General features: G+C 37.8%; 1 protein-coding gene and 1 long non-coding RNA gene across 3 annotated transcripts in view; both read right to left on the bottom strand.

The window, feature by feature from the left end:
* MACC1 (MET transcriptional regulator MACC1) overlaps positions 1-20,843 on the bottom strand; it is a 332,598-nt gene extending 311,755 nt beyond the window's left edge. The window contains 1 exon segment of the mRNA XM_082472688.1: positions 16,093-20,843. The gene's annotated coding sequence lies outside the window, so the exon portion shown is untranslated.
* The window catches only part of LOC309665923, a 265,959-nt gene that overhangs the window by 101,689 nt on the left and 138,849 nt on the right, over positions 1-25,421 (bottom strand). The window lies entirely within an intron of this gene.

Below are 25,421 nucleotides of genomic sequence, written 5' to 3'. Positions count from 1 at the left end.
TTTTTTTTTAATGGGTTGCTTTCTTGTTCTTGAGATAAAAGATTTCTTTATATACTTTGGGTATAAATCCTTTATAAGATAGGTGTTCTTCAAATGTTTTCTCCCAGATTTTTGGCTTGTTTTCTTTCATTTTCTTAACAGACTCTTTCAAGGAAAGAAATTTCATATTTTGATGAAATCCAATTTGTCTACTTTTTCTTTTGTGGTTCATACTTTTGGTGTCATATCTAAGAAATCTTAGCCTAATGAAAGGTCAAAATATTTTTTTCTCATATTTCCTTCTGGAAGTTTTATAAATTTAGGCTTTACTTTTAGATATGCAATCCATTTTTAAGTTTTTTAAAAATAGAGTGGAGTTCATTTTTTCAAAGTCTAATTATTCCAGCAACGTTTCTTAGAAAGACTATTCTTTATCCATTAAATAAACTTGGTACATTTGTACAAAAAAAAAAAAGAATCAATTGACTACAGTTGACTCTCAAACAATGCAGGGGTTAGGGGAACTGATCCTTTGCACAGTCCAAAATTTGGGCATAATTTATAGTCAGCCCTCAGTGTGCATGGTTCCTCCTTGCCTGTGATTCAGTACCTGCAGATTCAACCAACTATGGATCATGTAGTACTGTAGTATTTACTACTGAAAAAATCCATCTATAGGTGGACCTGAGCAGTTCAAACCCAAATGTTGTTCAAGGGTCAACCATATATGTGTGTGGTTCTATTTCTAGACTATTCCATTGGTCTATTTGGATATCCAGTATTTCATTGGCTTTATTACTCTAGCTTTAGAGTATAAATCTTGAAATCAGTATGAATTCCCCAACATTGTTTTTTCTTTGTCAAAAGTTCTTTGGCTATTCTTGGTACTCTGCTTTCCACACACATTTTAAAATATATATTTTTCAGTTTCTGTAAAAAGGCCTGATGAGGTTTTAATCAGGACTCTATTAACTACATAGATCAATGTAGGGAGAATTGAAATCTTTTTTTTTCCTAGTTATGAAGATAAGCCTTCCTTCTTTTTTTTTTGAATTTTTGAATTTTATTTTATTTATATTTTATAAAGCAGGTTCTTATTAGTTATCCATTTTATACATATTAGTGTATATATGTCAGTCCCAATCTCCCAATTCATCCCACCACCAACCTCCCCCCCGCCACTTTCCCCACTTAGTGTCTATACATTTGTGTTCTACATCTGTGTCTCTATTTCTGCCCTGCAAACCAGTTTATCTGTACCATTTTTCTAGGTTCCACATATATGTGTTAACATATGATATTTCTTTTTCTCTTTCTGACTTACTTTACTCTGTATGACAGCCTCTAGATCCAGCCACCTCTCTACAAATGACCCAATTTCGTTCCTTTTTATGGCTGAGTAATATTCCATTGTGTACATGTACCACTTCTTCTTTATCCATTCATCTGTCGATGGGCATTTAGGTTGCTTCCATGACCTGGCTATTGTAAATAGTGCTGCAATGAACACTGGGGTGCATGTGTCTTTTTGAATTATGGTTTTCTCTGGGTATATGCCCAGTAGTGGGATTGCTGGGTCATATGGTAATTCTATTTTTAGCTTTTTAAGGAACCTCCATACTGTTCTCCATAGTGGCTGTATCAATTTACATTCCCACCAAGAGTGCAAGAGGGTTCCGTTTTCTCCACAGCCTCTCCAGCATGTGTTGTTTGTAGATTTTCTGATGATGCCCATTCTAACTGGTGTGAGGTGATACCTCACTGTAGTTTTGATTTGCATTTCTCTAATAATTAGTGATGTCGAGCAGCTTTTCATGTGCTTCTTGGAAATCTGTGTGTCTTCTTTGGAGAAATGTCTATTTAGGTCTCCTGCTCAGTTTTTGATTGGGTTGTTGGTTTTTTTAATATTGAGCTGCATGAGCTATTTATATATTTTGGAGATTAATACTTTGTCCATTGATTCGTTTGTAAATATTTTCTCCCATTCTGAGGGTTGTCTTTTCGTCTTCTTTGTAGTTCCCTTTGCTTTGCAAAAGCTTTTAAGTTTCATTAGGTCCCATTTGTTTATTTTTGCTTTTATTTCCATTACTCTAGGAGGTGGATCAAAAAAGATCTTGCTATGATTTATGTGAAACAGTGTTCTTCCTATGTTTTCCTCTAAGAGTTTTATAGTGTCCAGTCTTACATTTAGGTCTCTAATCCTTTTTGAGTTTATTTTTGTGTACGGTGTTAGGGAGTGTTCTCATTTCATTCTTTTCCATGTAGCTGTCCAGTTATCCCAGCACCACTTATTGAAGAGGCTGTCTTTTCTCCATTGTATATTCTTGCCTCTTTTATCAAAGATAAGGTGACCATAAGTGCATGGGTTTATCTCTGGGCTTTCTATCCTGTTCCATTGATCTATACGTCTGTTTTTGTGCCAGCACCATACTGACTAGATTACTGTAGCTTTGTAGTATAGTCTGAAGTCAGGGAGTCTGATTCCGCCAGCTCTGTTTATTTCCGTCAAGACTGCTTTGGCTATTCGGGATCCTTTGTGTCTCCATACAAATATTAAGATTTTTTTGTTCTAGTTCTGTAAAAAATGCCATTGGTAATTTGATAGGGATTGCATTGAATCTGTAGATTGCTTTGGGTAGTATAGTCATTTTCACAATATTGATTCTTCCAATCCAATAACATGGTATATCTCTCCATCTGTTTGTATCATCTTTAATTTCTTTCATCAGTGTCTTATAGTTTTCTGCATACAGGTCTTTTGTCTGCCTAGGTAGGTTTATTCCTAGGTATTTTATTCTTTTTGTTGCAATGGTAAATGGGAGTGTTTCCTTAATTTCTCTTTCAGATTTTTCATCATTAGTGTATAGGAATGCAAGAGATTTCTGTGCATTAATTTTGTATCCTGCAACTTTACCACATTCATTAGTTGGCTCTAGTAGTTTTCTGGTGGCATCTTTACGATTCTCTATGTATAGTATCATGTCATCTGCAAACAGTGACAGTTTTACTTCTTCTTTTCCAATTTGTATTCCTTTTATTTCTTTTGCTTCTCTGATTGTCGTGGCTAGGACTTCCAAAACTATGTTGAATAATACTGGAGAGAGTGGACATCCTTGTCTTGTTCCTGATCTTAGAGGAAATGCTTTCAGGTTTTCACCATTGAGAATGATGTTTGCTGTGGGTTTGTCGTCTATTGCCTTTATTATATTGAGGTAGGTTCCATCTATGCCCACTTTCTGGAGAGTTTTTATCAAAAATGGGTAAATTGAATTTTGTCATAAGCTTTTTCTGCATCTATTGAGATGATCATATGGTTTTTATTATTCAATTTGTTAATATGGTGTATCACATTGATTGATTTGTGTATATTGAAGAATCCTTGCATCCCTGGGATAAATCCCACTTGATCATGGTGTATGATCCTTTTAATGTGTTGCTGGATTCTGTTTGCTAGTATTTTGTTGAGGATTTTTGCATCTATATTCATCAGTGATATTGTCTGAAATTTTCTTCTTTTGTAGTATCTTTGTCTGGTTTTGGTATCAGGGTGATGGTGGCCTCATAGAATGAGTTTGGGAGTGTTCCTTCCTTTGCAATTTTTTGGAAGAGATTGAGAAGGATAGGTGTTAGCTCTTCTCTAAATGTTTCATAGAATTCACCTGTGAAGCCATCTGGTCCTGGACTTTTGTTTGTTGGAAGATTTTTAATCACAGTTTCAATTTCATTACTTGTGATTGGTCTGTTCATATTTTCTATTCCTGGTTCAGTCTTGGAAGGTTATACCTTTTTAAGAATTTGTCCATTTCTTCCAGGTTGTCCCTTTTATTGGCATAGAGTTGCTCGCAGGAGTCTCTTATGATGCTTTGTATGTCTGCGGTGTCCATTGTAACTTCTCCTTTTTCATTTCTAATTTTATTGATTTGAGTCCTCTCCCTCTTTTTCTTGATGAGTCTGGCTAAAGGTTTATCAATTTTGTTTATCTTCTCAAAGAACCAGCTTTTATTTTTATTGATCTTTGCTATTGTTTCCTCTGTTTCTATTTCATTTATTTCTGCTCTGATCTTTATGATTTCTTTCCTTCTACTAACTTTGGGTTTTCTTTGTTGTTCTTTCTCTAGTTCCTTTAGGTATAAGGTTAGATTGTTTATTTGAGATGTTTCTTGTTTCTTGAGGTAGACTTGTATTGCTATAAACTTCCCTCTTAGAACTGCTTTTGCTGCATCCCATAGGTTTTGGATTGTCGTGTTTTCATTGTAATTTGTCTCTAGGTATTTTTTGATTTCCTCTTTGATTTCTTCAGTGATTTCTTGGTTATTTAGTAACATATTGTTTAGCCTCCATGTGTTTGTGTTTTTTTCGTTTTTTTCCGTGTAATTATTTCTACTCTCATAGCATTGTGGTCAGAAAAGATGCTTGATACGATTTCAATTTTCTTAAATTTACTGAGGCTTGATTTGTGACCCAAAATTGATCTATCCTGGAGAATGTTCTATGTGCACTTAAGAAGAAAGTGAAGTCTGCTGTTTTGGGGTGGAATTTCCTATAAATATCAATTAAATCTATCTGGTCTATTGTGTCATTTAAAGCTTGTGTTTCCTTATTAATTTTCTGTTTGGATGATCTGACCATTGGTGTCAGTGAGGTGTTAAAGTCCCCCACTATTATTGTGTTACTGTCGATTTCCTATTTTATAGCTGTTAGCAGTTGCCTTATGTATTATGGTGCTCCTATGTTGGGTGCATAAATATTTATAATTATTATATCTCCTTCTTGGATTGATCCCTTCATCATTATGTAGTGTCCATCCTTGTCTCTTGTAACATTCTTTATTTTAAAGTCTATTTTATCTGAGTACTGCTACTCCAGCTTTCTTTTGATTTCCATTTGCATGGAATATCTTTTTCCAACCCCTCACTTTCAGTCTGTATGTGTCCCTAGGTCTGAACTGGGTCTCCTGTAGACAGCATATATATGGGTTTTGTTTTTGTATCCATTCAGCGAGCCTGTGTCTTTTGGTTGGAGCATTTAATCCATTCACGTTTAAGGTAATCATTGATATGTATGTTACTATTACCATTTTCTTAACTGTTATGGGTTTGTTTTTGTAGGTCCTTTTCTTCTCTTGTGTTTCCCACTTAGAAAAGTTCCTTTAGCATTTGTTGTAGAGCTGGTTTGGTGGTGCTGAATTCTCTTAGCTTTTGCTTGTCTGTAAAGCTTTTGATTTCTCCGTTGAATCTGAATGCAATTCTTGCCAGGTAGAGTAATCTTGGTTGTAGGTTCTTTCCTTTCATCACTTTAAAAATATCATGCCACTCCCTTCTGCCTTGTAGAGTTTCTGCTGAGAATTCAGCTGTTAACCTTATGGGAGTTCCCTTGTATGTAATTTGTCGTTTTTCCCTTGTTGCTTTCAATAATTTTCCTTTGTCCTTAATTTTTGTCAATTTCATTACTATGTGTCTCAGCATGTTTCTCCTTGAGTTTATCCTGCCTGGGACTCTCTGGCTTCCTGGACTTGGGTGGCTATTTCCTTTCCCATGTTAGGGAAGTTTTCGACTATAATCTCTTCAAATATTTTCTCGGGTCCTTTCTCTCCCTCTTCTCCTTCTGGGACCCCTATAATGAGAATATTGTTGTGTTTAATGTTGTCCCAGAGGTCTCTTAGGCTGTCTTCATTTCGTTTCATTCTTTTTTCTTTATTCTGTTCCGTGGCAGTGAATTCTACCATTCTATCTTTCAGGTCACTTATCCGTTTTCCTGCCTCAGTTATCCCGCTATTGATTCCTTCTAGTGTATTTTTCATTTCAGTTATTGCACTGTTCATCTCTGTTTGTTTTTTCTTTAATTCTTCTAGGTCCTTGTTAAACATTTCTTGCATCTTCTCGATATTTGCCTCCATTGTTTTTCCAAGGTCCTGGATCATCTTCACTCTCATTATTCTGAATTCTTTTTCTGGAAGGTTGCCTATCTCCACTTCATTTAGTTGTTTTTCTGGGGTTTTATCTTGTTCCTTCATCTGGCACATAGCTCTCAGCCTTTTCATCTTGTCTATCTTTCTGTGAATGTGGTTTATGTTCCACAGGCAGGATTATAGTTCTCCTTGCTTCTGCTGTCTGCCCTCTGGTGGATGAGGCTATCTAACAGGTTTGTGCAAGTTTCCTGATGGGAGCGACTGGTCATGGATAGAGCTGGCTGTTTTACTGGGCAGAGCTCAGTAAAACTTTAATCAGCTTGTCTGCTGATGGGTGGGGCTGGATTCCCTCCCTGTTGGTTTTTGGCCTGAGGCGACCCAACACTGGAGCCTACCTGGGCTCTTTGGTGGGGTTAATGGCAGACTCTGGGAGGGCTGACGCCAAGGAGTACTTCCCAGAACTTCTGCTGCCAGTTTCCTTGTCCTCACGGTGAGACACAGCCACCCCCCGCCTCTGCAGGAGACCCTCCAACACTAGCAGGTAGGTCTGGTTCAGTCTTCTATGGGGTCACTGCTCCTTCCCCTGGGTCCCGATGTGCACACTACTTTGTGTGTTCCCTCCAAGAGTGGAGACTCTGTTTCCCCCAGTCCTGTTGAAGTCCTGCAATCAAATCCCACTAGCCTTCAAAGTCTGATTCTCTAGGAATTCCTCCTCCCGTTGCCAGACCCCCAGGTTGGGAAGCCTGCTGTGGGGCTCAGAACCTTCATTCCAGTGGGTGGACTTCTGTGGTATAAGTGTTCTCCAGTTTGTGAGTCACCCACCCAGCAGTTATGGGACTTGATTTTATTGGGATTGTGCCCCTCCTACCATCTCATTGTGGCTTCTCCTTTGTCTTTGGATGTGGGGTATCTTTTTTGGTGAGTTCCAGTGTCTTCCCGTCGATGATTGTTCAGCAGTTAGTTGTGATTCCGGTGCTCTCGCAAGAGGGAGTGAGCGCACGTCCTTCTACTCCACTATCTTGAACCAATCCAAGAACTGAAATCTTAACAATCTTGATTCCTCTGGTCCATGAACAAGACACAGCTCCAATTAATTAGATGTTCTTTGATTTTTCTCAATGATTTATAGCTTTCAACATACAAGTCTTACACATATTTTGTTAGATTTATCCCTATGTATTTTATATTTTAATTCAATTTTAATACTTTTTATTAATTTCAATTTTAATTTTCCATTATCAGTATAGAAAAATGCAATTGATTTTGGTGTCTTGACCTTTTATCCTATGACCTTTCTAAACTCACATCTTAGTGAGTGCAATGTTGAACAGGAGTAATTAAAGCATACACTTTGCACTGTCTCCAACTCTTGGGTGAAGGCATTTGGTCTTTCACCATTAAGTTAGTTATGAGCTGTAGGCTTTTATAGTTATGCTCTTTATCAACTTGAGGAAATTCCCTTCTGTTCCACATTTGCTAAGAGTTCCTTCATGATGGTTGTTGACTTTTTCAAATGTCTTTACTACATCTATTGACATGATCATATTTTTTTCCTTTTTAGCTTGTTGATATGGTGATTTACATTAATTGATTTTTTTGAATGTTCAACTAACCTAGCTGTTTGTAAAGACCCCCCACAATATAAACGTACTCTATATATGTTCAGCCAAATTTTGCACAAGGTGCAATCACAAACCCTAAGCTGTGGGACCTCACTATCCTGACTGACTGACACTCATCCTTTGACCCATAATCCTCTTTTCCCTTCACCTATCTGGATCCCTGTCTCCCTTCAAGGTCCAGTTCAATTCCACCTCCTCCATGAGCCTTTCTCCAGTTATCTAAGTTCTCTCTCCATGGGCCAATCATTTGAAGATGAGCACTCTTCTAAATTTTTATTATCAAGAAGCAATATCAAGAAGAGGGAGAAATTGCTGGGGGTCAGCAAATGGAGATAAGAGTCAGTGGAGGAGAGTAGGGTAGCATAATATTTGAGTATCACAACTGGTATTTTTCTCCTAGCACAATAACACAGGGAATTTCTACATCTAGTTCTGGGGAGATTCCAGTCATGTTACACTCATAGATAATCCTCCTCCCACCCTTACTGTTCTTGGAGCAATTCTGAAAGACTGTGCTCATTTTTTTTTTTTTTTTGGTGGAACTGCAAAGATAAAGAGAACCTCCTGTTTCTCTGAAAATACTTTGTAAAAATATGGATAAAATAAAGATAAAATGTTGCATAAATTTATACAGTAAATGCTCAGCAGTACCTTGTATGAAACGTTGTGTTAAGCTTTGTAGGGGATACAAAGACAAGATCTGTTTGACATCTCTGAATTTAAATTACACATAATGCAATTTATGTATACTTATGTTTACTTATTATTTCTTGTGTTGAAATCTCTATTCTTTGTAGTCCCCCACCCCAGAAACACACACTCAGCTTCCTTCTACACATGGAGAAGTGCTATTCAATATACAAATACTAAAATATATGATCACATAAAAACATTATTAACATCAATTTAGCACTATTTTGTATAGGTTTACACAACCAGTTTCATTATCAAACAATTGTGAAATATAATCCTTAATTTTTTAAAATAATTTTGAATATTTTGTCATAATCTTTGACTAGAAAACCCATTTAAAACATAGCAAACTGGTTTTAATAAAAATTAAAAATGAAAAGCACCTTGTTTAAAGCCAGCTTTTAGAATTAAAACCATATGGGAGCTCTGAACTGTGCAACTTTTGGCTCTGTCAGGATTTCTGTGATGAAACTGGCACCTGTTTTCATGCAAGTATTTTGCCACCTATGCTGTTGGACATTTGCAGCTTTGGCCTTAATAACAGTCTCCAGCTGATTATTAAATTACCTGGGTAAGGAACTGCAAACTATTAAGTATTTCTTTGAAATTTATTTGTCTTAGTGTGGCAGACATAGTACAGAGTAACTGCAGAAATTGCCAAATGTTGGATTAGCACTACCCCCCTCAGATCAGAATCTTAAGACACAACAGTAAAACTTTGGTGATTTCCATGATCCAAGATGAAAAACAAAGAAGAAAGTCTGATACTGTAAATGATAGTGGGGATTTTTCTGCTTTATATTAAAACTCAGCTAATTAAAGTCCAGCTGGAATTTACAGTACTCAGTGGTCAAAATCAAATGTATGACTTGAACTACAAGTCAACTGCATTAAGAGTAATAGACCAGGATACTTGGATGAATCCTAGTTTTACATGTTACTCATTATCAAATTCTGTGTGCAAGTCTGAATTCTACCTTGAATAATTTAGGAACCATCTGCATGAGAAAGTCTGTGTGAATAGACTTTCTTCTATCCTCTGAAATTCTAATTTTCTGCTATGTTTTTCTAGCTAAGCCTTGTCAACCTAAAGTAAATAATTTATTAGTTCTAGTAAAAATATGATGGTAAAAGAAGAAACAACATAGAACCGTTTATAAAAGGAATGCTTCAAAAGTCTGCAGCTATGTAGAGTCTTCTTCAGTGCCTATTTATAAGTCATCAGTGAAAACCAGTATAGACAGTTCAGAGTATTTGAGTTGAGAGGTTATATAGGAATTACCCAAGGGAAGAGGAATACCTTGTTCACCCTTTGCAAGCTCCTGCAGAGCCATGCCACACTGAGGAGGAAATAATCTTCACAAACACAAAGAAGTCTTCTCTCAAAGGGATAACCTTTGATCCCTTCCTGTAAGGTGTGCTTGTAAGGTGTGTTTGCTGTATTTTTTTAGAATATTCAATTCTCCTATGAAAGACAAGAAAAGCGGCTTCGGTAGGATCGCAGGGAGAGGACTGGGGTTGGCGGCGTGAACACAGCCTGAAGGGGTTAGCGCACCACAGCTGGCTGGGAGGGAGACCGGGAAAAAGTCTGCAGCTGCCGAAGAGGCAAGAGACTTTTTCTTGCCTCTTTGTTTCGCGGCGCACAAGGAGAGGGGATTCAGAGCGCCGCCTAAATGAACTCCAGAGACTGGCGCGAGCCGCGGCTATCAGCGCGGACCCCAGAGACGGGCAGGAGACGCTGGGGCTGCTGCTGCCGCCTCCAAAAATCCTGTGTGCGAGCACAGGTCACTCTCCACACCGCCCCTCCCGGGAGCCTGTGCAGCCCTCCACTGCCAGGGTCCCGTGATCCAGGGACAACTTCCCCCGGAGAACGCACTGCGCGCCTCAGGCTGCTGCAACGTCACGCAGGCCTCTGACGCTGCAGGCTCGCCCCGCCTCCTCTGTACCCCTCCCTCCCCGCGGCCTGGGTGAGCCAGAGCCCCCGAAGCAGCTGCTCCTTTAACCCCATTCTGTCTGGGTGGGGAACAGACGCCCTCAGGCGACCTACACGCAGAGGCGGGTCCAAATCCAAAGCTGATCCCCAGGAGCTGTGCGAAGAGAGAAGAGAAGGGGAAATCTCTCCCAGCAACCTCAGAAGCAGCGGATTAAAACTCCACAAACAACTTGATGTGCCTGCATCTGTTGAATACCTGAATAGACAACGAATCATCCCAAATTCAGGAGGTGGACTTTGGGAGCAGGATATATTAATTTTTCCCCTTTTCCTTTTTTTTGTGAGTGTATATGTATATGCTTCTGGGTGAGATTTTGTCTGTATAGCTTTGCTTTATAATAGCTTTATTTTACTTCACGATATTATAGCCTCTTTCTTTCTTTCTATTTTTTCTCCCTTTTACTCTGAGCCGTGTGGACGAAAGGCTCTTGGTGCTCGAGCCAGGTATCAGGGCCATACCTCTGAGGTGGGAGAACCAACTTCAGGACACTGGTCCACAAGAGACCTCCCAGCTCCACGTAATACCAAACGGCAAAAATCTCTCAGAGATCTCCATCTCAACATCAAGACCCAGGATCACTCAATGACCAGCAAGCTACAGTGCTGAACACCCTATGCCAAACACATAGCAAGACAGGAACACAGCCCCATCCATTAGCAGAGAGGCTGCCTAAAATCATATTAAGGCCACAGACACCCCAAAATACACCACCAGACGTGGACGTGCCCACCAGAAAGACAAGATCCAGCCTCATCCACCAGAACTCAGGCACTAGTTCCCTCCACCAGGAAGCCTACACAACCCACTGAACCAACCTTAGCCACTGGGGACAGATACCAAAAACAACGGGAACTACGAACCTGCAGCCTGTGAAAAGGAGACCCCAAACACAGTAAGATAAGCAAAATGAGAAGACAGAAAAACACACATCAGATGAAGGAGCAGGGTCAAAACACACCAGACTTAACAAATGAAGAGGAAATAGGTAGTCTACCTGAAAAAGAATTCAGAATAATGAGAGTAAGGATGATCCAAAATCTTGGAAATAGAATAGACAAAAAGAAGCATTTAACAAGGACGTAGAAGAACTAAAGAGGAACCAAGCAATGATGAAAAACACAATAAATGAAATTAAAAATACTCTAGATGGGATCAATAGCAGAATAACTGAGGCAGAAGAAAGGATAAGTGACCTGGAAGATAAAATGGTGGAAATAACTACTGCAGAGCAGGATAAAGAAAAAAGAATGAAAAGAACTGAGGACAGTCTCAGAGACCTCTGGGACAACATTAAACGCACCAACATTCGAATTATAGGGGTCCCAGAAGAAGAAGAGAAAAAGAAAGGGACTGAGAAAATATTTGAAGAGATTATAGTTGAAAACTTCCCTAATATGGGAAAGGAAATAGTTAATCAAGTCCTGGAAGCACAGAGAGTCCCATACAGGATAAATCCAAGGAGAAACACGCCAAGACACATATTAATCAAACTGTCAAAAATTAAATATAAGGAAAACATATTAAAGGCAGCAAGGGAAAAACAACAAATAACACACAAGGGAATCCCCATAAGGTTAACATCTGATCTTTCAGCAGAAACTCTGCAAGCCAGAAGGGAGTGGCAGGATATACTTAAAGCGATGAAGGAGAAAAACCTACAACCAAGATTACTCTACCCAGCAAGGATCTCATTCAGATGTGATGGAGAAATTAAAACCTTTACAGACAAGCAAAAGCTGAGAGAGTTCAGCACCACCAAACCAGCTTTACAACAAATGCTAAAGGAACTTCTCTAGGCAAGAAACACACGAGAAGGAAAACACCTACAATAACAAACCCAAAATATTTAAGAAAATGGGAATAGGAACATACATATCGATAATTACCTTGAATGTAAATGGATTAAATGCTCCTACCAAAAGAAACAGGCTGGCTGAATGGATACAAAAACAAGGCCCATATATATGCTGTCTACAAGAGACCCACTTCAGACCTAGAGACACATATAGACTGAAAGTGAGGGGATGGAAAAAGATATTCCATGCAAATGGAAATCAAAAGAAAGCTGGAGTAGCAATTCTCATATCAGACAAAATAGACTTTAAAATAAAGACTATTACAAGAGACAAAGAAGGACACTATATAATGATCAAGGGATCGATCCAAGAGGAAGGTATAACAATTGTAAATATTTATGCACCCAACATAGGAGCACCTCAATACATAAGGCAAATACTAACAGCCATAAAAGGGGAAATCGACAGTAACACAATCATAGTAGGGGACTTTAACACCCCACTTTCACCAATGGACAGATCATCCAAAATGAAAATAAATAAGGAAACACAAGCTTTAAATGATACATTAAACAAGATGGACTTAATTGATATTTATAGGACATTCCACCCAAAAACAACAGAATACACATTGTTCTCAAGTGCTCATGGAACATTCTCCAGGATAGATCATATCTTGGGTCACAAATCAAGCCTTGGTAAATTTAAGAAAATTGAAATCGTATCAAATATCTTTTCCGACCACAACGCTATGAGACTAGATATCAATTACAGGAAAAGATCTGTAAAAAATACAAACACATGGAGGCTACACAATACACTACTTAATAACGAAGTGATCACTGAAGAAATCAAAGGGGAAATCAAAAAATACCTAGAAACAAATGACAATGGAGATACGACGACCCAAAACCTATGGGACGCAGCAAAAGCAGTGCTAAGAGGGAAGTTTATAGCAATACAAGCCTACCTCAAGAAACAGGAAACATCTCGAATAAACAACCTAACCTTGCACCTAAAGCAATTAGAGAAAGAAGAACAAAAAAACCCCAAAGCCAGCAGAAGGAAAGAAATTATAAAGATCAGGTCAGAAATAAATGAAAAAGAAATGAAGGAAACAATAGCAAAAATCAATGAAACTAAAAGCTGGTTCTTTGAGAAGATAAACAAAATTGATAAACCATTAGCCAGACTCATCAAGAGAAAAAGGGAGAAGACTCAAATCAATAGAATTAGAAATGAAAAAGGAGAAGTAACCACTGACACTGCAGAAATACAAAAGATAATGAGAGATTACTACAAGCAACTCTATGCCAATAAAATGGACAACCTGGAAGAAATGGACAGATTCTTAGAAATGCACAAACTGCCGAGACTGAACCAGGAAGAAATAGAAAATATGAACAGACCAATCACAAGCACTGAAATTGAAACTGTGATTAAAAACCTTCCAACAAACAAAAGCCCAGGACCAGATGGCTTCACAGGTGAATTCTATCAAACATTTAGAGAAGAGCTAACACCTATCCTTCTCAAACTCTTCCAAAATATTGCAGAGGGAGGAACACTCCCAAACTCATTCTACGAGGCCACCATCACCCTGATACTAAAACCAGACAAAGATGTCTCAAAGAAAGAAAACTACAGGCCAATATCACTGATGAACATAGATGCAAAAATCCTCAAGAAAATACTAGCAAACAGAATCCAACAGCACATTAAAAGGATCATACACCATGATCAAGTGGGGTTTATCCCAGGAATGCAAGGATTCTTCAATATACGCAAATCAATCAATGTGATACACCATATTAACAAACTGAAGGAGAAAAACCATATGATCATCTCAATAGATGCAGAGAAAGCTTTCGACAAAATTCAACAGCCATTTATGATAAAAGCCCTGCAGAAAGTAGGCATAGAGGGAACTTTCCTCAACATTATAAAGGCCATATATGACAAACCCACAGCCAACATTGTCCTCAATGGTGAAAAACTGAAACCATTTCCACTAAGATCAGGAACAAGACAAGGTTGCCCACTCTCACCACTATTATTCAACATAGTTTTGGAAGTGTTAGCCACAGCAATCAGAGAAGACAAAGAAATAAAAGGAATCCAAATCGGAAAAGAAGAAGTAAAGCTGTCACTATTTGCAGATGACATGATACTATACATAGAGAATCCTAAAGATGCTACCAGAAAACTCCTAGAGCTAATCAATGAATTTGGTAAAGTAGCAGGATACAAAATTAATGCACAGAAATCTCTTGCATTTCTATACACTAATGACGAAAAATCTGAAAGTGAAATTAAGAAAACACTCCCATTTACCGTTGCAACAAAAAGAATAAAATATCTAGGAATAAACCTACCTAAGGAGACAAAAGACCTGTATGCAGAAAATTATAAGACACTGATGAAAGAAATTAAAGATGATACAAATAGATGGAGAGATATACCATGTTCCTGGATTGGAAGAATCAACATTGTGAAAATGACTCTACTACCCAAAGCAATCTACAGATTCAATGCAATCCCTATCAAACTACCACTGGCATTTTTCACAGAACTAGAACAAAAAATTTCACAATTTGTATGGAAACACAAAAGACCCCGAATAGCCAAAGCAATCTTGAGAATGAAAAATGGAGCTGGGGGAATCAGGCTCCCTGACTTCAGACTATATTACAAAGCTTCAGTAATCAAGACAGTTTGGTACTGGCACAAAAACAGAAATATAGATCAATGGAACAGGATAGAAAGCCCAGAGATAAACCCACACACATATGGTCACCTTATCTTTGATAAAGGAGGCAAGCATATACAGTGGAGAAAAGACAGCCTCTTCAATAAGTGGTGCTGGGAAAATTGGACAGGTACATGTAAAAGTATGAAATTAGAACACTCCCTGACACCATACGCAAAAATAAACTCAAAATGGATTAAAGACCTAAGTGTAAGGGCAGACACTATCAAACTCTTAGAGGAAAACATAGGCAGAACCCTCTATGATATACATCACAGCAAGATTCTTTTTGACCCAGCTCCCAGAGAAATGGAAATAAGAACACAAATAAACAAATGGGACCTTATGAAACTTAAAAGCTTTTGCACAGCAAAGGAAGCCATAAACAAGACCAAAAGACAACCATCAGAATGGGAGAAAATATTTGCAAATGAAGCAACTGACAAAGGATTAATCTCCAAGATTTACAAGCAGCTCATGCAGCTCAATAACAAAAAAACGAACAACCCAATCCAAAAATGGGCAGAAGACCTAAATAGACATTTCTCCAAGGAAGATATACAGATGGCCTACAGACACATGAAAGAATGCTCAACATCATTAATCATTAGAGAAATGCAAATCAAAACTACAATGAGATATCATCTCACACCGGTCAGAATGGCCATCATCAAAAAATGTAGAAACAATAAATGCTGGAGAGGGTGTGGAGGAAAGGGAACACTCTTGCACTGTTGGTGGGAATGTAAATTGATACAGCCACTATGGAGAACAGTATGGAGGTTCCTTAAAAAACTACAAATAGAACTACCATACGACCCAGCAATCCCAATACTGGGCATATACCCCGAGAAAACCATAGGTCAAAAAGAGTCTTGTACCAAAATGTTCATTGCAGCTCTATTTACAATAGCCAGGACATGGAAGCAACCTAAATGTCCATCGACAGATGAGTGGATAAAGAAGATGTGGCACATATATACAATGGAATATTACTCAGCCATAAAAAGAAATGAAATGGAGGTATTTGTAATGAGGTGGATGGAGTTAGAGTCTGTCATACAGAGTGAAGTAAGTCAGAAAGAGAAAAACAAATACAGTATGCTAACACATATATACGGAATCTAAGGGAAAAAAAAAAAAAAAGGCCATGAAGAACCTAGTGGCAAGACGGGAATAAAGACACAGACCTACTAGAGAATGGACTTGAGGATATGGGGAGGGGGTGGGGTGAGATGTGACAGGGTAAGAGAGTGTCATGGACATATATACACTACCAAATGTAAAATAGATAACTAGTGGGAAGCAGCCACATAGCACAGGGAGATCAGCCCCGGTGCTTTGTGACCACCTAGAGGGGTGGGATGGGGAGGGTGGGAGGGAGGGAGATGCAAGAGGGAAGAGAAATGGGAACATATTGTATATGTATAACTGATTCACTTTGTTATAAAGCAGAAGCTAACACACCATTGTAAGGCAATTATACTTCAATAAAGATGTTTAAAAAAAAAAAAAGAAAGACAAGAAAAGCAAATGGAATCAATGAAAGTCATGAAAAACATTAAATATATATAGTAAGTATAAAAGTAGCTGTGAGACACAGGAGAAACTCATATGTTAAGCATAGGTAGTAAGTTAGTAACCTGTGAGATACATTAGACACAGATAGAGTAAGAAGAGCATAAGTGATAAATATAGGTGGAGATGGAAAGATCAAAGACACCAAATATTCATATGGCACAGGAGACACCAAAACTTCATATTCTACTAAATATTTATGAGGCAAAAGAGATATCAAATGTTTATGAGATACTCAATACTCATGGGATTTAAAATTACCCCCCACCCATTGGTGACACCCATTCTGGCTCACGTGTCCTCTGCCTAAGACATGCAGATAAAATCTACAACTGCTCTGCAAGCTAATGGGCAAGCTACAGCTGTGGCCAGGAATATTTGCCCCTGTGTCTCTCCTAAAGCACAAGCATTTATTGACTTCAGGCACTTTCTATTGGCTGAGCTCCTTGTTCACTCTCAACTCTGGTCCTTGTAATTATCCTGACAGTGGGAATGACTGATGAGGCAGAGAGAAAGATAAGACGTAGGAACACTGTATAGCACAGAATTCACATAGTGTGGTCCTTCCAACTCTCTATCCTTTCCTAAGTGTATTAACCTGCCCCATCTATTTTCTCTTACTTCTCACTCTTTGTTTTAAGTTGATTCAATAAATCATAAGTTTTGATGATTTGAGTTTAGTCTCTGAGTCTTTCTGTTCTGTGACCTCTGGGAAAGCTTCTCTGGTTGTATACTTGCAGGCTTCCATTGAACCATAATTTCCCTATATGACACCGCATCTCCACCACCTCCAATGTTGACTCTCAGCCTTGCAGTCCTATTTGGTGTAGAGTATGACAGGCATTTAAGGAATCCAGAAGGTGCTCGATGATGTTGAGCTCTCCAGACTTAGACCCTCTTGCTGTCATCTACGCCTAAACAACAAAGCACTTTCCTATACTTGAGACATTTTTTATATGAGTAGATTAATTTTCCTTACATAATCTCCCATTTCTTTCTGACCTTTATGTTGCCAGTTTTCCATTTTATTAGTTTTGTCATAAATAATTTTTCTATTTTAGATCATTACTGGAAAAATTTTTCATTACATTATTGAGAGTCTTCCTCCCACTCCTGCCCTAGTCACACAGTTTCTTTTTCCACAAACAGCAAATATTTTCAGTTTTTTGAGTAGGAGAAAGTAGATAAAAAAGAATGACCCAAGTCACTCAACCAAATTTAATTTTTACGCTGTTCCCAAGTCTGGTAAGGATGAGAGGAAATAATTTAACCAATTTCCATAAAAAACATTTAAAGTATTTTATTATTAATTGTAAAAATAGTTAAAAGTGGTTTTTTTGGTACTTTGCATTATGTAAAGGAATTTTCAAATTATATGTTTTGATAATCATTGAAACTCCTTGAGAAATTAATATAATAATACTAGATGTGTGATCACAGGCAAGTTCCTTATCCCCTCTGTGCCTCAGTTTTCTCATCCCATAAAAATGAAAATACCAATAGTACCTATCTCATAAGGTTGTTATAAGTATTAAAATAACTAATGCATGTAAAGTGCTTAGAATAAATGCCTAGTACTTAATCATTTGAATCGCTTCTTTTGTAAATTGTTCATGTCCTTTTATGATTTCTCTATGACATATTCATCTTTAAAAGAATAATGTTGTAAGCATTCACCATTTATAAAAGATGTAAACCAGTTATAAAGATAATACTACTTAGAATTAGACTTTATTGAACTCTTGCCATGTCCCAGGCATTCTGCAAAGTACTTTATCTAGATAATCTCATTTAATACTCAAAACAACCTTATGAGTAGATATGTTATTATGTAACTTTAACAGATAAGAAAATGGAGACTTATCATGATTAATTAGTTTCCCCAAGGTCACGAAGCTATAACATATAGACAAGTCTTAAACCAATGAATTAATCCATTTCTGTCTCTAAAGTTCATACTGTTAATATTGTGCTTTAGTGCCCTCAGTCAGAACTTTTTTTTTTTTTGGCAGCGCCGCACAGCATGCAGAATCTTAGTTCCCTGACCAGGGACAGAACCCATGCCCCCTGCATTAGAAGTGCAGAGTCTTAACCACTGGACTGCCAGGGAAGTCCCTATGAAAACTTCTTAAATATTTCACACTCTATAATTTGCCTTTTAGCTTTCCTTAATTATGACACAGAAATGTTTCATTTTATGTAGTAATATCTAACAATGTTTTGTAGTTTCTTTCATTGTTTTAATGATTGGAAAGTCATTTCCCACCCCAAGATAAGATATTCTGCGATATTTTCTAGTTGCTTTAGAGTGCTTTTAAATTACATTTAATTCATTGATCAATTTGGTATTTATCTTTTTAATATGAGGCTAGGGGTAACTTGATTTTCACCTCCAAATAAATAACCAATTTTCCCAGCACCATCCATCACATAATTCGTTCTTTTACTAATATGTGAATTCACTGTAACCACACAAACTGAGGGGCATTCTTGCTTATAAATTTGAATTATGGGAATATGAAAACATACTCTACCATGAAAATGTTAACAAAGCATCATTTGTGCAGAAAATTTAATACCTGCACTCTAAATTTAAAATCTCTCAAGAATATGGTAATTCCAAAAAAAGAAGTAGGAAAAAATGATATACAATCTATGTTCCCGTGCTGTGTGGTGCCTGAAGCACAGTGTTGTGTATTCTAGTAAATGATGTCCCTGGTCTGTGCAGCTCTGGTCTGTGGAGCCCTGTAACCAGCAACTGGTGGGTTAGTTTGGGCTCCCCCAGAAGCCACATCCCTCACCCCCAAAAATTCAAATGCAGATAGTTTATTTGAGAGGTGATCTGAGGAAACACTGGCAGGGGAATGGGGAATTGAAAGAGAAATGGAAAATGACCAAGGAAGAGTGCCTTATCAAACTCTTTATCACTGTGGGCAAAGTTAAAACCTGTCAGTGTAGACCTCATTCCTTGGAGGTGTCTACCATGGGAATGAGGGAGCTGGAGATTTTATGCAGCAACTCTCATCAGTCTGTGGTTAAAAGTTACCGGCAGTGGTGTTACTTCTTCAACACTTAGAGCTGCCTCTGGAGGCAGACCTGGCTTCAGCAGCCAGATGACGGAGGAGAGAATGGGGAGTGCACTACAGTAGTGAGCTCAGGGGATTGGGATAGGGACTTAAGGCTGCTTTCTGCTCCAATGGTAAACAGAAACGCCATTAGTCAGCATTCCTCTTGAATGAGTTGCTGAATTATGGGAAATCTTTAGGAATAAGTCCCTTGTGATTGCTGTGATGGAAGTGTGACTACTTTTTAGGATGATCTATTCATCTACTCTATCCATTCTGTCTATTCTAGGGTGATTATTCTGATCTATTACTCTGTCAATCAACTCTTACACTGCTGTTTTTTTTTTTTAACATCTTTATTGGAGTATAATTGCTTTACAATGGTGTGCTAGTTTCTGCTCTACAACCAAATGAATCAGCCACACATACACATACATCCCCATATCTCCTCCCTCCTGCGTCTCCCTCCCTCCCACCCTCCCTATCCCACCCCTCCAGGCAGCCACAAAGCGCCCAGCTGATCTCCCTGTGCTATGAGGCTGCTTCCCACTAGCTATCTATTTTACATTTGGTAGTGTATACATGTCCATGCCCCTCTCTCACTTTGTCCCAGCTTACCCTTCCCCCTCCCCGTCTTGCACTACTTTGATATTTTAATCACAATAGTTAGGCATTTTAAGGCAAATCCCTCCTTTTTATATTTTTCTTCAGAATGTTTTTAGCTAATTTCATTTTTCCAAGTGAAAATCAGAATTTTTGCATGAAGTCCCACACCCACCAAAGAAAGAAATCCTGTCAGTAAATATATTAGGATTTCAAAAATTAATTTAGTAAGAATTAACTTTTAGAAACAAAATCAGTCTTCCTGTACAAATCTGCAAATTCAACTCTTCTTTTATACCTCTCAATATATTGTTGTAGATTTATTCACAGGACACACAAATGTTTTAGAGGATTATTCCTGGATATGTTGTACGGCTTTCATTTTTGCTATTCAGTAAAGAATATCTCACATCCTCTCTTCATTATATCTTTTAGCTAGATATAAAACTGCATATAAGAAAGTCACCATTTCTTAAAAATTCCTCTGGGGCTTCCCTGGTGGTGCAGTGGTTGAGAGTCCGCCTGCCAATTCAGGGGACACGGGTTCGAGCCCTGGTCTGGGAAGATCCCACATGCCGCAGAGCAACTGGGCCCGTGAGCCACAATTACTGAGCCTGCGCGTCTGGAGCCTGTGCTCCGCAACAAGAGAGGCCACGATAGTGAGAGGCCCGCACACTGCGATGAGGAGTGGCCCCCGCTTGCCGCAGCTAGGGGAGGCCCTCGCACAGAGACGAAGACCCAACACAGCCATAAATAAATAAATAAATTTAAAAAAAAATCACATATATTAAACAAAACAAAACAAAACAAAAACATTCTTGTTAAAAAAAAAATTCCTCTTATTTTATCCAATCGATTTTTTAAATTCTAAGCATTTTTTATTATTTTCTTGTGCTGGCTAGGTTATAACCGAATCATCTGTAAAAATGATCATCTCTTCTGTCTTCATAAAATTCTATCATTAAATGTTTGTTCCTTTGAATCAAAGCAATGTCTCTAAGGAGCAACATCCTTCTGGGACATTAAGAACATATTCGGATAGGGAGGGAGGGAGATGCAAGAGGGAAGAGATGTGGGGACATATGTATATGTATAACTGATTCACTTTGTTATAAAGCAGAAACTGACACACCATTGTAAAGCAATTATACTCTAATAAAGATGTTAAAAAAAAGAACAGGGACATAGTTATGTGAAGAAAGGAATGCTCTCGGTTGTATATTAATGAATATTAAATGTATTATTAATAAATAGGGTTTTTTAACTTTAAAAAAAAACGTACTCGGGTCTTATTAGTCATTATTAGTTTATTAGTGTGAATTCACTAATCAGATCCTTTATAGGAGGATATTTAATTAAGATAATGTATTAACAGGGAAAGGAGAAAATGTACTGGTAGAAAGAAAAGGCTGGGGTTGTTTCTAAGCCTGTGGAGGTAAGATACGAACAAAGCTATTAATCTTGACTGGGGAAATACCAAAGAAATCTGCTCTGTCTTCTACAATGATAATTAGGGAACGCTCTGATCTCCAGTGGCCTTCCCACTTATCAACCTGGCCCTTGTCCAGGTCTCCATCTAGCTACTGCTTCCACTCCACTTGATGACAAGAAAGAATAGAGCAAGAAATGCTTTCACAAGGAGCTTGGCTCAATACCCACACATTTTCTGAATTGCCTAGGGCTGCATGCTTGGGATATGAAGAGTAGAATATTCTGGATTTCATTATTACACAGCTGGATTATAAAGCATTTTGCTAAGTTTCTGAAAGTACAGAGCTTTATTACTTTTACTCAAGGATACTAAGATATTGAGTATTTTTTCAAAAAAGTGCAGAAATCTAACTTACAAAGAGATACCTTTAGGTAGAATATTAGTAGCGTTTTATATAACTGTAAATAACTAGAAGGAAGAAAGTCTCTATCTGCAAATACAAAACTTCTCTCTCACTAAGCACCATTTGATTGAAAATAAGGATGAAAGGAAAGGAGGGAGGGAAGGAAGAAAAATGGAAGAAACTCTTACACAACTAGTAATTCAAGTGATATTTCCAAAGAAAGAATCGGATTTAATTCTCATTTCTGTATTTTACTTTGTTTTTCTTTAATCAGTATGCCTTTCTGTAAGCCATCTTCCTGAATATCTTTGAGGAAAAATTACTTTGGAGATTCTCCAGATGGAAGTACACTTCTGAAAACTAAAATTGTCTGAGAAAATTATCACCTTTAGAAAACGTAAAGCCTTTGCATGTGAAATGACTGACGTGCAAAACTTGTTTTTAGACCCAATGAGCTAAGACTTTACGAAATTATTCAGGAATAGCTTTCATTATTGTCTTTTTTGGTAAATAAGATTAACACAGTCTGATGTTTTAGAAATCATTAAGTAGAAAATGAAAAATCCTAAAACGTAAAGCTAGAAGCACATATTTCTTAATTGGAACCAAGTGAACACCACCTGTTATTTTCTTATTCAGTAAAGTCAAACCCTTAAAATCCTGACATACACTGATGTGCTGGGAAGGTAAAAAGTCCTGACTCTAGAGGGAGAAGACAACTGAAGCTTTTTGTTTGAAACCCTCCCAGACCTTGCCCTATGCATCTCTCCCTTTGGCTGGATATGATTTGTATCTTTTGCTGTAATAAAACTATAATCATAAGTATAGCACTTTCCTGAGTTCTGTGAGCCATTCTAGCAAATTATCAAACGTTGAGGGGCTGGGGGTGGTGAGAATCCCTAAATCTGTGGCTAGCTGGTGTTATAGCCTATGTCTGAAATTAGGGCAGTTTTATAGGGGAGTGTGCTCCTAATCTGTGAAGTTAGGCCTCGTTAGTATCAGCATCCATTGCAGTCCTTTTTTTAATTAAAATCATGGCACATTCTACTTATATTCTAAATTCTTATAAGTCTTTCTTTTTTGCTTTCTATCTTCTATTAGTGATTTTTATAGCCAAATTGTAAGACTGAGATAGTGGTTTTTTTAAGTATAATTGGGTTAAGGAGGTCACATCTTATACTGTTACTTTTCCCTGTTATCTTCCTAGGTGGTGGGGTGATATTCTTCCATCAGGATTCATTTCTCCAAGCCGTGCTTCTGTACACCATCTTAACTTTGCTAAGTAACTATATTAATCTCCTAAAGTTTGTTTATTTAAAAAAAATCCTTTACTTCTAAAAGAAGCTACATTCCTTAGGATGATTATCAGAATAAACTGACTTTAAAAGAAGATTTTTCTTATGATTTAGCACTCTTTTGCTAACTTATATTATTAGATCAGTTCTATTTTGAAGGAGAAATTCTTTTTCTGCCTGACAGGTAAAAGCAATATTTAACTATACTATTATTTTTATAAACAGATCTTAATTTGTATCCATAATATAGAGTAATAAACAAATAGCAACAGTCTAATGAACCTCTAGAATCACTCCATCTCTTTTCTGCTAGGACACGCACATATTACCTAGGTAAGTATCCAAGTTACAGTGGTCTCTGAGGTCTACATTAACTATCATATATGAACTCCTGGCTGCAAGAAGTAATTTGCCATTGATGGGAAATGCATTAGACTCAAAGTTCCTTAGGTTATGTAAAAGCTTCCCTTATCAAGGATGTAGTGTTCTCAGGAAAGACCCTAACTGCAAGAAAAAAAAAAGAGATCCTAGCATTTCCCCCACCATTATCAAGGAAGTTCATGTTTCTAATTTCATTTTTTGAGATGAAATTTCAAAAAAGGAAAAAATCAGAAAACCGTACCATGAGGAAATAGGATCAGAGAACGTGAATGTCTTTGATATGGGCACAGGGAGTAATGTACCAGGAATGTTAGCAGGGCACATAGTTCACTTACCCAAGCCAAATCCCAGTGTCAAAAGTTTTGCTTTCTACCTGCTAAAAATGATGAGCCTATGAGATTCATGTAAATGGATTAAACAGCTTCTCAGGAAATGTTTGTTATTTAATTCTCACTCTATTTTTGTGTCTGGTAACTTCAGTTACACCAAGGGTTTGAAAAAATGAGGAACTGAGAAGCAGAGTCATACCCACTTTATAGAAGCTGTCTAACAGTACACATTGCTTCATTTCTCAGGAGATGAATGGCTTGAAGTAGTTATTTAAGGATAACTGTCTAAGAGGAAGAGAATGTGGAAGGTTGACTGAACCATGGACCATGTGCCTCCTAACTTTCTCATTTCATGGCTAGCTTTTCTTTTTTCCCAGCTTGCTTCTTAGACAGGAGGTAAATTTTAAGGAAAAGACAAATGCACTCGCACCTCCTTTTTCTGCCCAGCTAACTTATACTTCAAATAGTCATAACTGTACCCTAATGGCAGAATATTGGAAGGAAAACAATCAAGATGCTCAATATTTGGGCATACCTATATCCCTTTAGTGTAAGAAATTTCAATATGCCCTTGGTAAACCTAAATCTCTGTGCTTAATATTTATTTTGTCTTCCAAACAGACTATATTCCTATTTATTTGGTTTGTTTGCTCATGAAATCCTGCCTTATTCAATCAGAGTTGAGAAACTTTAAAGTCAGAGTACGCTCAATAAAAATAACTGTATAACATGAATAGAAAGAGAAAATCTAGACAGACAGGCATGCAAATAGACAACCTAGACCAAATCTATTAATATGCAGAACATATAAGCAACTTTAGCTTCTTTAGTTGGGTTTCTGAATTTCTAGGTGAAGTGAAAGAAGAATATAATCACTCAATTCTCACTTTGGAGAAAGAGAAGGTCATAAGTCAGGTTCTCTAGGAAGGAGACTTCCAGGCAAAGATTTGTATTCAGGAAGTTTAGTGGGGAGGGCTCTTGGGATTAGCACCTATGGGGGAGTGAGGGAAGTCCAATGGACATAGAGAGAAGTGGGACTGTGAAGCCAACAAAAGCTTCCCTGTGGGGAGCACTGAAGCTGGGATGGCTCTTCAGAGTTTTTCCAGTTGGATAACATAGGCTTTATAACTCTCACTCCACCCCCTCAGATTGGGCTGTCACTGATGTAGGCTGCTCCTGGGAAGTGGAGTAATGTTGGGCCAGGTGGCTCTCTTCAACAGAGTGCAATGAGGGTAGACGGGAAGGGCCTTAGCTGCAAGTCATCAGCTGTCAATTCTCCCAGGAGATTTGTTATGTGTGCTTCAATCCTGAAGGTCATGGTTTTGGTGCACCCCTACTGTTCACTTACAAAAGAAAGAAAACAGATTACTCTCTCTGGGAAAGCAAAGTTATTCCAAAACAGGATGAAAAATAAATTATTTTTCATTACTTAGTATATAGAAAACAGAGTAGTATGATGGAAAAAAATTCTCACCAATAGCCCTACAGGAAACACAGTTAACAGATTTCATGGGGCTATTTTCTACAGTGTTCCTGATAAGAGAATCACATTAATATGCCTCTCCATGAGATTCTGTAAGGGGCGAACCACAAA

This window comes from Balaenoptera physalus (assembly GCF_965194825.1).
Source record: "Balaenoptera physalus genome assembly, chromosome: 8".
Taxonomy (NCBI): Eukaryota; Metazoa; Chordata; class Mammalia; order Artiodactyla; family Balaenopteridae; genus Balaenoptera; species Balaenoptera physalus.
The sequence above is the reverse complement of the archived record's forward strand: the minus strand, read 5'-3'. Positions and strand labels throughout refer to the sequence as shown.